Genomic DNA, 13,737 nt, shown 5'->3' on the forward strand with positions numbered 1-13,737 from the left:
TAACTAGCTTTAATTTGAGCGCTGGCAGACATCAGTTCGTCCAATGGTTTCTGAAATAAAGTTTTTCATAAACCAAACTTATTGTCCTACTATAAATCAATTTATTTTAGCAAATATCATGAAAACTACTATTCCTACGAAAGTAAAGGTCCTAAAATTCTTTATAGTCCATTAAACTAGCTTTAATTTGAGTGCTAATAAACATTTGTACGTCACATAGTTCCTGAGATATAGATTTCTAAAAATAAATTAACTAACTACTAATCTGTCAGTAGATTTTTAAGAAATTTTGTTTTTTGTTCGAGAACGTTGTATTGGACGTAAATAGCTTTTTAGACCTAATATTTCAGGAAATATACTCTTTATTAAATAATGTTCTCCTAGATTTTCTAATGCTGTTTTTTAAGATATAGATCTCCGAATGAAAAATCAATGTTTTTTTTAAGGTTTTGAAGCAATTTTTTAATCCCCCTACCTATACTTGGCAGTCTCATCAATTTTGACTAGTAACTATACATAGTTTTTATTAAATTAATCAAAAATTGGGGTGAGATTCAACTGCCTGTTTTTCTTCTCGGCTCTTGTACTATAATTGTTATTCTCTCTAAAATAGCCTAACCTATTGGCTTGAGCGCTAGATCAAATGATGAAGTTTTACAAAATCTCACTGTAATTATTTAAAATAATTAACCATCTGTCAATATTATCAATAATTAATTATGAAAGAATTTGATTGATAAAATAGAAAATGTATTTTACTCGAGCGGCTAAAACTGAGAAACCGAAAATAGTCGAGAGCGCATTTCTTCCGGTCCTACTCGTTAGAACAGCGGTAACCAATTTTTTTTTCGCCAAGGCACCCATTTTGGGCTTGAAAATTTCGCGAACCCTCTTCGAGCTGAAAAAAAATTAAAATATCTCCTTAATAGCCTAAGAACCTTTGAATATATATGGAAAAAAAACAGTAAAATTAATTTTTTTTTTAAATCACATTTTTGTTTTGACTGCCGTCAAAATAACCCTGACGAAGCCCTGCAACGTGGGGCGAAACGTTGGCTCATTAAAATAGTATAATTCTACTATTTGAATTTTTTTGACCGCACCCGGACCATATTCCTTTCATCTTCAAGTAAAATTAAATGTTGGAATGCACTGTAAAATCCATATTTTAATTTCAATTTAGTATAAAAAACTATGTTAATCAGACCAATTCAGATATATGGAATTGAGCTCTGGGGCTCTACGGCTCTACTAAACCAACAAATTCCTCCAGTACTCAATCCTTACAATCCAAAATCCTTAATCCTGCTTATTACGTCACAATAAACTCATCCACAAAGACCTTAACGTACCTTTCGCTGGAAATTTGGCCCAACGAGATAGATATGTGCCTTTTCATTCCAAAACCAACTAACCAATTAGTTCTTAATCTTTCGTTATCGTTAACAATCCCTGATAATCCTCCAAGACGTCTGAAAACAAGATGGCCACGAGACCTTCTAATTTAAGTTAATGTTTGAAATACCACCATTGAGTGGTTCCTTCCCAAGATTATCAAGTGTTTTAAACATTCCTCATATTTACTTACTGTTTTTTTTTGTTTGTACTGTTGTAAATTACAATAAACAAATGAATAAAAATTTGTTATATTTTCAGAAAAGTGTATTCCCTTGGGGATCTTAGAACAATGCTTTGTTAATTTTTTTATTATGCTATTTTCTATAATAAAAAAAAAATTATCTCTTATGTATTAAAATTGGTAAATTATAGCAAACACTTACCGACAAACCAATCATTACACTAAGATTAAAGAGCTGTGATGAGCCTTACCTGAAACAAAACAATATTAAATTAATAAAAAAGAATATGAATAAGTAATATGAATATATTAGCAAGGTAAAAATATAATTATATAACACTTATTTAACCTTATATTATACAAGGTATATGGTTTTGTCGGAAATATCTATTAAAGCCTCATTCTAAACTCACCTTTACTGTAAATGTGTAATGATATTAGTAATAGCAGAGTAATATAAAAACTGTCAAACCTTTTTATTTAGAAAATAGATGCCCGAAAAGAAATTTAAAAATTATGACACAAAATATTTTGGATGAAATTCAGTTTTTGAATAAAAAAATAAAATAAAATAAAGCTCAATGAGATTTTATATAAATTATATAATATAAATAAATATATAGTAAATACATTTTACTCTATTATTATTATGCATTAGGCTCTATTATTATGACGTGACAGTGACTGAGATGAATCATCGGGAGGAACTCCAAAGACACAACATTTATATGCTAAATGTTCTGGAGGCCATCTTATTTTCTGGACTAATGGAATATGAACAGAATCAGATCAATGGTTACATATCGACGAAAAACCGAGACATATGCCAACACCATTTTTTAATATAATTTATTTATTGTTATTTACAACTGTATGAAAATATATACAAGTAAATTTGTTGTAGGTGATACAGTGACATGATACAAACATGTGGAGAATCTAACCATTGATAGAATTCCAATAACATTTCTAGAGGAGAAGATCTCGAGACCATCTTCTTTCCAGACGCCTAGAGAATTATTAGATAATGGAGGAGAAACCAGGTTAGAAACAAGTGGGTTGGGTGGTTAAGAAGTTTCGAATGGAAGGATACCTTGACTTGTAACAAACTAAAGGTAGCATAAAGGATTCTGGACTGTAAGGATCGGATTCGGGAGGAATTCCATGTTTTATTGAAGCACCAAAGCTCAACTCCGTATGTCAAGATAAAACCAAATTGGCACCGAAAAAGTGATTTGCTTCTGTGCAGTGGTCAAGGGCTGGATTAATTCATTTCTCCATTTTACCCAGAGGTGAAACTATCACATCAACATCGTACAGCAGTCATATTGATATAGTGCATAAAAGACTTGACAAAAAAACAAAACAAACTTTATTGGTTAATCGAAAGGAACCTATATTCTTACATGACAATGCCAGCCAGATCTCATGTTTCACGACAGACAGCGAAGAAACGAAACAAACTATATATTTTTCGAAAGGAAATATTTCTTGCAGTTTGCGCTGCCGGGTGTTCACGTATAAAAATATTACTCGAAAATCGCAAGTTTCAAAGGTCATAATGGGCTACTAAGCAATGTGCACTCAATTGGAATGATAGTAAACATTATAAAAAAAGGGGGGGAGCAAATGACAGCTCATTATAATCAATAAACAGAAACGCAGTAAACAACATACTTGAAATGCCCAATAGAAGTATTTATTATGGGCCCAAATCTACTTTGTAATTTTGCGATTTATTAAAAAATATTTTCTCATTCATAGATTATTCCAAGTAAACCCTCTATTATCAGTCCGCCGGTGTTTCTCAAGGTAGTATCGTCGGTCCCATCCTCTACAACGTTTATTCAGCTAGCATCCCAAACAATCCCAACACTATCCACACCACGTATGCCGATGACTATTGTGTGCTTGCAGTTAATAATAAGCCCCATTAATTGTATCCCAAACTCTCCAATCCCATATCACAGCCCTCGAAGAATGGTGTCGTAATTGGAGGATTAAGATAAATTCCAACAAATACCATCAAATCACCTTTGCCCTTCGTCATAAACCTACTGACTGCCCTACAGTTTCATTTTATAATGTTACTCTTACACATGTGGAACAGATCCGCTACCTTGGTCTTAATCTGGAGAAACAATTCACCTGGAATCCTCAAACAAGACTGAAAAGACTGGAAACTGCACGCCTATTTCGACTATTACAGCACTTACTAGAGAAACTGTATAAATTTCCAACACATTATAAAAAATTGATCAACATAACTGTAATAGGACCAATCTGGACATATGGAGTTGAGCTTTGGTGCTCCACTAAACCATCAAATTCCTCCCGAATCCAATCCTTACAGTCCGAAATCCTTCGTAAAATCCTCAATGCTCCTTACTTTGTCACAAATAAAATCATACATAAAGACCTTAATGTTCCGTATGTGATCTAGCCCGAACCAGATATCACTCCTTCCATTATAAACTCCCTAACCACTCAAACCTCCTAGTTTCTAACCTTGTATCCTCTTCCATCCCTTACAATCCTGAAGAGAAGATGGCCACGAAACCTGCTAAAGTAAAATGTCATTAGAGTGCTACCAATGGGTAGTTTCTCTAGACGCCTATATCACTCCATTTTCACTAAGATCAAATTTACTGAATGTATTATGTAATATACAGTTGTAAACTTCAATAAAGATATTATTAAAAAATGAAAAAAATATTGAGCATTTTGGAAGGAGTTTTTGTCAACTCTGAAACTTTTTTCAACTCTCTTTTTTTCATTCAGTACATTTATTATGTTTCTAAAATTCTATGAGGTGAGTACCATGCATGTTTTCCCTGTATTCCTAGATATTTAGTGTTTTATCTCTAGTTTCTAATAACGTATAAGGAAACAACTAGTGGTATCGTTTTCTCTCCTATCTTCACTATCCATCTCAACTACTTTCCCGTTTCCTTGTTTTAATAAGAATATTCTGCGTTAGTGAATGTTTTCCCTGAGAATTCATGAACATAAGAATGGTGACAATTGGTGCATAAAACTAAAGTTTCATAAATGTCTTATAAGTGTAATTAGTTATCTTACTAAAATATATATTGTAGTGATATTTTCAAGTCTATTGTCAAATCGATTCTGAAAATATTAACTGTTACCAAAACCCGAATAGAAACATTGAATATTAAACAATCACGTTATTTTTTGGATTCCTATGTTTGCAAATAATGAGGTGTTTAAAAAAAATGACCGTTTTATCAAATTCAAGATTTCAAAGGACTGTAAATATTTTAATAGCTACCAATACTTAATAATCCCTTTAGAGTATTCTCTATGCTTGTTTAATCCCGGCTTCTTAAAAAAAAAAAACCTCAGTTTAGTTATTTGTATCAAAGAAGAAACATAAAAGTGTCTTACGAAATTCTCATAATTTTAAGGAATTACTGCGAAAAAAATGCACAGCCGATGAAGCAACTCGTGAAATTATTAAATATGAAGGGGAAGGTGTCCTTGACCAGCCCACTGTGCGGTGTTGGTTCGAAAAATTTAGGAGTGGAGATACGACGTTGGAAAGAAAGAATGGCTCCGGGCGACCATTAATGGTTATAGACAAGGTTCTGCAGGAAGCTGTTGAATTACAAGTGCTGGCCAGGGAGTGTGGTGTGTCGAAAGATACTGTTAGTCGCCATATACTCTCCATGGGGGAGGTGAAAAAGAACACTAAACTGAGCTGTCACGAATTTATTCCTCGGCAATCAGCTAAGAGGTCATAAATTTGTGAAAATTTATTGAAAAACCCTTCTGGTATGAGGTTTTACCGGAAGATTGTCACCTCTGATGGAAAGTGGGTTTACTGGCGAAATCCGAATACCCGTGAGCAATGGCTAGACCGGGGTCAAACTGCTTTTCCGGTTGCTGCAAGGGGGTAATTTGAAAAAAAAAAAAAATCTATGCTTTGGTGAATTTTGAAGGTTTTGTTCATCACGCATTTGTTCCTGATAGTACAAGAGCCGGGAAGAAAAAAAGGCAGTTATCTCACCCCAATTTTTGATTACTTCAATAAAAACTATGTATAATTACCAGTCAAAATTGATGAGTCTGCCAAGTATAAGTAGGAGGATTAAAAAATGGCGGCTGTTTCAAAACCTTAAAAATACATTGATTTTTCATTCATAGCTCTATATCTTAAAAACAACCAACAATACTAGAAAATTTGCTAAAATATTTGCCCTAAAAGAGCTATTTACGTCCAATAGTTTTCGAGATGTAACTTTTTAAAAAAAAATATTTCTTAAAAAACTACTGAAAGATTAGTAGTTAATTAATTTATTTCAAGAAATCTCAGGAACTCTGTGACGTACAGATGTCTATTAGCACTCAAATTAAAGCTAGTTTAATGGACTATAAAGAAGTTTATGACCTTTACCTTCGTAGGAATAGTAGTTTTTATGATAATTGCTAAAATAAATTGATTTAGAGTTGTTTGGACAATAAATGTGATTTATGAAAAACTTTATTTCAGAACCCATTGGACGTACTGATGTCTGCAAGCGTTGAAATTAAAGGCAGTTAAATTTACTACCAAATAGTTAAATGTTTATCTTAGTAGTAGTTTTATGATATTTGACAAAATAAACTCACAAAATGTTAATTTCTATTTGTTCGTATTGAATGCTGGTTTTTTGAAAAAATGTATCTCTAGATCCATAAGATGTACATATGTCTGCCAACACTCAAAATAAAGGAAAGTTAACTTACTATAAAGTAGTTTATGACACTTATCTTCCTACGGGTAGTAGTTTTTATGATATTCACAAATGAATATAAATTTGGTAAATGAAAATTTGTCCGATAAACAACTATAAAATCAATTTAAACAATTTCAAGTAAACTATTACTCCTACGAAGATAAACATCATAAACTACTTTATAGCTCATTAAACTAGCTTTAATTTGAGTGCTAATAGACATCTGTACGTCAAATGGTTTTTGAGATATAAAAATTGTTCAAATAAATTCACTAACTACTGATCTTTTAGCACGTTCTATACAATATTTTTATGAAATGTTGCTTTTTAAAAAGTTATATCTCCAAAACTATTTAACGTAAATAACTCTATTAGGGCTCATATGAATTTACTCTTCTTTAAATTACGTTCTCTTAGGGTTTCATGTGTTGTTCCAACTTTTTGAGATATAGAGCTCCGAATGAAAAATTATGTTTTTTTTTATCGCTTTGAAACAGCCGTAATTTTTTATTCCCCCTACCTGTACTTGGCAGACTCATCAATTTTTACTATTAATTAAAAATAGTTTTGATAAAAGAAATCAGAAATTGGGGTGAGATAACTGCCTTTTTTCTCCTCTTGTACTATGATGGATGCTCTGTAAATACTGAACTCTACCGAGTTGGTTCTATAACCATAGAGCGTTTATGATCAACCGAAAATGAGTTTCATTCCAATCAGATAATGCTCGAACTCACACATCTCGTCCAACTCTTGCCTCATTAACTATATAGTCCAGATCTTGCACCATCGGATTACTACTTGTTTCGATCCATGGTCTATTTCCTTCAAGCGAAAAAATTTATAATTTTGCAGAAGTAGAAATTTTATTCCAAGAGTTCTTTGACAGTCATCCAAAAGAATGGTATCAGCGTGGGACAGAGAAATTGGCTAATGCCGGTAGATAACAATGGGATATACTTTTTATATCTGGCACCATTATCCATACAACGGATGTTTAATTTTTTTTTTTTGTTTTTACTGAATTTCGGCCCTAATTCCTGTCTACCAAACTGGGCACTCTTTGTCCTAAAACTCATTAACCTGTAGATTATATACAGTACTTGGAGATTATTTGAATTTATATTCATGAGGTGTTTAGATGATGAATGACTTTTTTTTTTATAAATAAGCACGTGCCAACTGGATTACTACGTTGATTGAATAAATAAATCCTTCTGTTCCATTTCTAACAAAATAATAATATAAATTAAAAATGGCAGTGCCTGATTGAATATAGTCAACCAAGGTCAGGAATGACAAACAGCGGACCAAAAATTACCTCAAGTGGCCAGCAATCTATGCGGCCTTGGCCATAACACTGACCAGCATTGCCTATTATGAAAGTCACCTCGTATTACCATCCAAGTATTTGAATATTTTTTTACTATCGTAATCATGTAGGTGAGGAGAGTACTATATCAATCCTTTACACTCGATAGTCCTCTCTGAGGGGACAACGTAAGTCTAGCATATCACTCGGTTGTCCACAAGAAGGAACATGAAGGTTTATTAGCGAGTACGGAGAACGAAATTATTCCAACGTAATTTTCTAATATACATAGGTTTTATCATATTTTTCTATTGAGATAGCACGAAAAACAGATCAAAATATGATAATGAGGTGTAGATAGTTGACCGTAGATTAATGCTTGAAGAAGTTTGTCGGGGGGTGCGGTCAGCATAAATAAAATTATTATAAATAAATAAATATGGTTTTGTTTATTTATGTTGTTCTTTGCTGACCGCACCCCCCGACAAACTTCCTCTAGCAAAATATGATAAAAATATCAAGATGCTTTGTTTAATTTAGATATTCCCCGGAGTAAAAGTTGGGGGATATTACCCAAACTAATTTTTATATGCTGGTATGGCTGGTTTAAATAATGGAGTGGACTGTATTTATAAATAATAACTATTATGAACAGAATAAAATTCCTCTATTTTGTATGATTGATGTCAATAGTTTGCCAAGGATTATTACAATTTGGATTAATTTTGATAGTTGATTACAATTAATGACTTAGATTAAAATAACTTGGTGTTGATCTATAGTGAGGACTTGTTCTTCTTCAGTGTCCTTTAGTTCCCTCATCCTGATTTTCTTTCCCTGCCTGCTGGTGTTGGTTAAACTATTCCCTCATCTTGAGAAATAGTTGAGTACCCATTGTCCTGGACAGCCTGTATTCACTTGTCTGTCTCTTACCTCACTCTCCAAGGAGTACTAAAGGCCTACTTAATTTCTCTGCCGCTAGATGGCAGTATTTTCACATTCGTCTTGAATCCTATTTTAGTGTGAGGGGGGACATTTTCCTCAAACATGCATGAAAAATAAACCAACTGGTTTTAAGTCAAAAGAAAACATACGAAGTGCATTCTCGACGGTCCATACACTTCTTTAATCCGTTGAGCAATTATAGAATTAGTGGCTCAAAAATACAAAGGTACGCGCTTGAACATGAAATAATCATCTGCTTGTACAACCTTTGTTCAAGAAACAATACTGCCTTACAAAGAACTGAAACCCTACCTCTTCATGAGTTGAAGTGTTGTTTATTTTCATTTTCGTTAAAAAAATACACATCTAGAATCCTTTGATGGCATTATACATTCTTATGGACAATCTAACAATTAATAGAACTCTAATAATATTTCTAAAGTTGATGACTTCGAGGCCATCCTTTTTTTAGACGCCTATTATCACATACTGAAGAAGAAGTAAGGTTAGAAACAAGTAGGTTTTGGTGGCTAGGAAGTTAATTGTGTAAGGATCTGGACAAATCGGTAACGTATGGAACATTTATGTCATTATTTTTATGTTGAGTTTCTTGTCACGAAGTAAGGAGTATAAATGATTTTACGAAGGATTTCGGAGTGCAAGGATTAGACAGAGAGGAGTTGGATGGTTTTAGCGGTGCCCCAAAGTTCAACTCCGAAATCTAAATACGCCTCCTTATGGTTTTGAATATGAATCAAGTTAAATTTTTAAAAAACATATCTCAGGAACCATTCTACGTATAGATGTCTGCTAGCACTCAAATGAAAGCTATTTAAATTTACTGTAAAAGAGTTTTTAAGTTTTTTTATATTTGACAAGATGAATTGACAAACTTTTAATTTCCAATTGTTTGGATAAAATGTTTAATTTTTGAAAATTATATCTCTGGAACCATAAAACGTACGTTTGTTTGCTTGAACTCAAAATAAATTTAATTTTACTTACTATAAAGTAGTTTTTGACACGTATTTTCGTAGCGGTAGTATTTCTTAATATATTCGCATATGAATATAAACTTTGTAGATGAAAATTATAAATCAATTTATTTGAGCAAATATCATGAAAATTACTACTCCTACTAAGATAAAAATCATAAACTACTTTATAGTACTATAAACTAGCTTTAATATGAGTGCTAATAGACATCTGTACGTCACATAGTTCCTGAGATATAGATTTCTCGAAATAAATTTACTAACTACTGATATTTCAGTACGTTCCATACATTTTTATGAAATGTTGCTTTTTAAAAAGCTATATCTGGAGAACTATTGATAATAAATAGCTCTATTAGGGCTTACGTTTCAGCAAATTTACTCTACTTTAAATGATGCTCTCTTATAATTTCTATTGTTCTTGGTAGTTGTGAAGATATAAAGCTCCGAAGACAAAATTATTTTTTTTAAGCATTTTTAAACAGCCACCACTTTTTATTCTCCCTACCCATACTTGGCAGACTCATCAATTTCGACTAGTAATCGTGCATAGTTTTCAATTATGCATATAAATGAATAAAGAATTGGGCTAAAATAACTACCTTTGTTCCCTCTTGGGCTCTTGTACTATAGTGAGCAGGTTTTATTTTTATGAAGAAATAAATCAATAAAATCTGTTCTAAATATAATTTATTTTTAAATACTATTTATAGGTTGCGGATAAGAACTGAATAACAATGAGTTTATGAATTAGACCAAGATATGGCCTTGGTTTAGAACAGGTTCAGTAAACTGGCATGAATGAATATACTAACTTTATCAATCTTAATTCATCAATAAAAAATAATTGGTAAAAAAAAGGCTTTATATTTCACAAATCCCAGATATTAGCTAACTCCGTAATTACTCGCTAAACCAATCCCCGCTTAACCGGCTCTTACAATAACAGTAAAGATAAAAAATAAATATAGTGCTGTGAAAACACTAGGTTAAATAAATAACTGACTAAGTGCCTAAAATTCTAATATTAAACTATTAGTTTTAAGTTTATATTTTAAACCATTTATATCCTTAAATTAAACCATGCATCTAATGAAATGTTTGTTTCATATTAGGTATATTCATGATGTGATGAATGTAAAAAGTTTAATCATGCTAAATGTTATAAGCATAGGATTATGAGCAGCCTAATTCAAAGCCCATGTTATTTGATAAATACAGAGGAGCTCCTAGCGGATTTTCTGGGCAACTTATTATGTAACCTTGTAATATTTACGAGATAATAAAATCTCCAAAAACTTTGTTACATCATCTTCCTTCCACCTCACTAGTCCCTTGTATCCTCTTCTAGTTTTTTCCTATATGTTTGTTTTATTTGCCCCTTACTTTATAAGAGTTTAAAAACGTTCAAAACAAAATAACAAAAACCAAACACTGCGAACAACTAACCTATCAAATTGACAACAGATAAAATAGTGTGAAACTCAGCTGGACTGTTGCGTGACGTCATTCTCCATTTAACAGACTATTAACAGATTCTCAACCATGTTAAATGTTATCTCGTTTAAACATGCTAAAATAAGGAATTTTTTACCAATTAACACAATTTTTTTCCATTTAGCTCACTTCAACATTATAAAATAAAAATTATAATAAAATAAAGTCAAATTTTTACTTTTTCTTTTTATACGATAATAATAATCTAAAAAGCTTGTGACTCTCAACCATGTTAAATGTTATCTCGTTTAAACATGCTAAAATAAGGAAATATTACTCCAATTAACACATTTTTTTTCCCATTTAGCACACTTCAACATTATAAACTAAAAATTATAATAAAATAAAGTCAAATTTTTAGTTTTTCTTTTTATATAATAATAATAATAATAATCTAAAAATCTTGTGACTCTCAACCATGTTAAATATTATCTCGTTTAAACATGCTAAAATAAGGAAATTTTTCTTCAATTAACACATTTTTTTTTCCCATTTAGCACACTTCAACATTAAAAACTAAAAATTATAATAAAATAAAGTCAAATTTTTATTTTTATTTAAATATGATGATAATAATCTAAAAAGCTTGTGACTCTCAACCATGTTAAATGTTGTTTTTATAGACCAGTACATATAGTCATCCTCGATTCTTGAAAACCATCAGTTTGTTTTTCGAATCCATTTTTCATAGGACATGTAATTCTGAAATTGATCCTTAAACCAATATAGAAAATATTTTGTTGTATGCTGTTAAGGTTAACAGAATCTCTCAGTAAACCTTGGTCCTGAATAGAATGGATCAAACCAAAAACTATCTAACTACAGATTTGCGGCACGTGTTGATTTTTTATTATTATTATTATTTTTTTTTTTTGAAATAACGAAGTTTCTCTAGTTGATCATTTTCATTGCTAATCAGTTCTGTATATATGTCACTGGGATAGGATGTTATAATTTTGATACCAGAGGAATGCCTGAACTGAAGAAACATCAATTATTTACTGGTACTTGAGAGGATTAAATAAGGAGGATTCCTTGCTTTAGCATTCTTACAATATCCAACTAATAACTTTTGTTAGAAGATCGGCAATTGAGTGTGTGTAAAAAATAAAAAGAAGATGGGCCGGGTGCACTGAAAATGACAAATATATAAAATAAATTATTTATTATATGCCAACGTTTTGTCCCATTTTGCAGGGCTTCGTCAGGGCTAAAACAGACACGAAAAACTAAAATAATATAATGAAAGTTGAGAATAGATAACATGAAATAAAAGTATACATAGGTATGGCTAAAAATTATGTAAAATTTATATACATAACAAAGAAAATGAAAATAAAATGTATTCATTTTATTTGTGTACACATTATATGTACCTGTACTGTATTTTTAATATTTTTCTTTTATCTATTTTGTTTTTATTTCTTTTTTTATTTAATGTCTAGTACTTTTTAGTATTTCTTGTTTATTTATAAATTTCACTTACTGCTTTAATATCATTATGCTACTAATGGATTTTCAGGTCGAGTTTAGAATGAAGCTTAAGAGATTTCTATGAGAAAATCATTAACCATATATAATATAAGATTAAATAAGTTCACCTGGTTCATATTATCATGTTTTAATTAAATAAATATTGTTGTGTTCCAGGGAAGTCTCATCTCAGCTCTTTAATCTTAATGTAGACTTACTTGGAATCCACACACAAGACTGAAACGACAAGAAACTGCTAGTAGATTCCGATTGCTACAACACTTACTTGACAAACGCTCTAAACTTCCCATTCACTACAAAAAATTGTAAACACTACGATAATCAGACCAATTTGGACATATGGAATTGAGCTCTGGGGCTCTACTAAACTATCAAATTCCTCCCGCATCCAATCCTTACAATGCAAAATCCTACGTAAAATCCTCGATGCTCCTTATTACGTTACAAATAAACTCATTCACAAAGACCTTAACATCCCATTCGTTGGAGATTTGGCCCAAAACAGATATTAATCTTTCATCCTTAACAATCCCACATAATCCTCCGAGGCGTCTGACGAGACGACCACGGGACCTTCTAATTTAAATTAATGCTTGAAGTACCACCAATGGGTGGTTCTTTCCCAAGATTTTCAAGTGTATATGAAACATACAACATATTTACTTACTGTATTTATTATTGTACAGTTGTAAATCACATTAAATAAATATAAAAAAAAAATCTTAATGTAATGATTTGTTGTTGATGGTTTGTTGGTAAGCGTTTCTCTTAATTTAATTAATTTTTTTCTTATAAAATATAAAAGGAAGATGGTCCGGGTGCAGCAAAAAAGATACACAAAATATTTATAAAAAAAAAACAACTATTTATTAGTAACAAACTATTCGTCTAACTTCATCAGGCATCTAAAAACATAGAAATGAATATGTCTTTTTTTTTCGAAGCAGATATCATTCCTTCAATTATAAGCCCCCAAACCCACTAGTTTCTAACTTTGATACCTCTTCTACTTCTGACAACCCTCCAAGCCGCCTGAAAAGAAGATGGCTACGAGACCTTCTAATGTAAAGGGTTTTTTTTTAAGGCCGATAGAACTTGAAATTGTAAAAAATAACACAAAAAATTAAATTGTAATCAAAATTTTTTTTTTATTCGAAAGATCAATACGTGACATTA

At 31.4% G+C, this 13,737-nt stretch overlaps 1 protein-coding gene across 14 annotated transcripts in view; it reads right to left on the bottom strand.

Moving 5' to 3' along the window:
- LOC106679185 (NAD kinase) overlaps positions 1-13,737 on the bottom strand; it is a 255,860-nt gene that overhangs the window by 91,641 nt on the left and 150,482 nt on the right. Inside the window, exon 1 of one of the 14 annotated variants that reach the window (XM_014418196.3) lies at positions 1,782-1,811. The exons of the other annotated variants lie outside the window; for them this stretch is intronic. The gene's annotated coding sequence lies outside the window, so the exon portion shown is untranslated. Of the gene's footprint in view, positions 1-1,781; positions 1,812-13,737 lie in introns of those variants that run through there. 14 annotated transcript variants of the gene reach the window in all.

This window comes from Halyomorpha halys, unplaced genomic scaffold (assembly GCF_000696795.3).
Source record: "Halyomorpha halys isolate HHAL.00 unplaced genomic scaffold, Hhal_1.1 Scaffold183.1, whole genome shotgun sequence".
Lineage (NCBI taxonomy): Eukaryota > Metazoa > Arthropoda > Insecta > Hemiptera > Pentatomidae > Halyomorpha > Halyomorpha halys.